General features: G+C 42.1%; 1 protein-coding gene across 2 annotated transcripts in view; it reads right to left on the bottom strand.

Moving 5' to 3' along the window:
- Positions 1–1,648, bottom strand: part of DIP2B (DIP2 disco-interacting protein 2 homolog B (Drosophila)) — a 36,408-nt gene that overhangs the window by 33,595 nt on the left and 1,165 nt on the right. The gene's annotated exons all lie outside the window — the stretch shown is intronic.

Below are 1,648 nucleotides of genomic sequence, written 5' to 3'. Positions count from 1 at the left end.
TGCATTTGCATTGTTTGCGCTAAAAAGTTATAAATGCTTTTCCAGATTTGCAGCAACTACTATGGATGCGAGCTCTTTCCCAGGGCAGAAGTTTGCCTGCAGTCTGCAGCAAAAGCTAGTTACCCCAATAAAGGCAACATCTCAAAGCACTGAGATCCCAGTCTGTTTCAGAAGGCAACTTATGGTTTAGCTACAGTTATTCACAGTCAGAAAGACACTAAGGATGAGATGACAGCAGGGCGGCCTGCCTTTATTTTCGCAGGCGGTTAGTCAGTAGTGTAACATGACTTAAGCACGCCTGTCCTCCCTGTTTTGGTTCGGGGAACAGTGATACCAGCAGCATTACTCAATGTGCACAACCTGGGAAGCTGCTCAAAATACATTTTTCAAAGTCTTTTGTGCAGCTGCCAGCACATAACAGAGGAGCAATGACTCTGATATCACAGCTCCATCACCTCAGTAAGTTCCATTTACAAAAATGGATGTTGCACCAGGAAAACATGTATCTTTAGGTAATTAACATTGTTGCCTTAACTCTCAAATAATGAGGTAAGCTCCCAGAGGCAATGTGAACGGAGCACAGATTTAGCAATAAGAATCTCCCAAATTATAATGCTGACATGCCCTGACATGTCATACCTCCCTTCGTCTCATTTCACATCTATGAAATGCAGACAATACATTAGCTAACATCAGGAAGGTACTTTGAGAAATCTAACATACTAAATGCCAGGAGTAAATAGATATTTTTTTGTTGTTGTGGACTAAATTAGTTCTTTTCTCATTAACAAGGTGACCTGATTCTGAATCCCTCATGCATTAATTCAACGTGATTTTTACAACAGGAGATTCCCAGATATAGGGGCAGCTGGATATAAGATATATAAAAAGCTGGAGGGCTGAGCCAGAGCAGCAGTCAAGATGCTATCTTAATTGGTGACCTCCTACCAGCCTGTGTCTCTTCCTGAACTTGGGCTCATTCTGTGGCTTTCAAAAGCATGACAATTAAAATAGCAGGGCCACAGACAGTCTTGCCAAACACTTTTTTTTCCCTCCTAATTAAACAACATTTTCTGAAACAAACCAAACATGCGTGCAAAGTGACAGGGATGAGGGGCACAAGATCATGTTGTCAGATGGAAAGCAACTTGTCGAGCTTCAGCCTCCAGGACAAAAGCAAGTCTGCCAGGAAGGCACTTGAACATACGAAAGGAGCCCACATTTCCTTCTAAGGTTCAAGATCTCCAATGGTATACACGTTGGACTGAGAGACCGTAAAACCTGCCTAACAAATACCTACTTACAAAGACCATAGAGAGGGATTAGTCATATGTATTACTTTTTGGTTTCTTTTCAATACCTTGATACAAAGGTAGCAACCGAATCTTCAGAGATTGCTGTCACATCCTGGTTCAGGGAGGCAGCCCTCAGTACTTCCAGAGCCCTTTGTAACAAAACCTCAAATTTGAAGGCTAAAGCACGATTTTTGCTTGCCTTGCTACCTTCAGTATGTTAGCTCAGACAGAATACACTATTCCTTTTTGTATAAAGCACTCGCTATGGTAATAAGTCTTGGACAAGGGAACGGACACTAGCTTTAGTTGAATACGCAAGCAAAACGAAGCTGAGAAATAGCTGGGATGGAGGA

The sequence above is a fragment of the Cariama cristata genome, unplaced genomic scaffold (assembly GCF_000690535.1).
Source record: "Cariama cristata isolate BGI_N322 unplaced genomic scaffold, ASM69053v1 scaffold39248, whole genome shotgun sequence".
NCBI lineage: Eukaryota > Metazoa > Chordata > Aves > Cariamiformes > Cariamidae > Cariama > Cariama cristata.
This window is presented reverse-complemented; position numbering and strand designations above follow the sequence as displayed.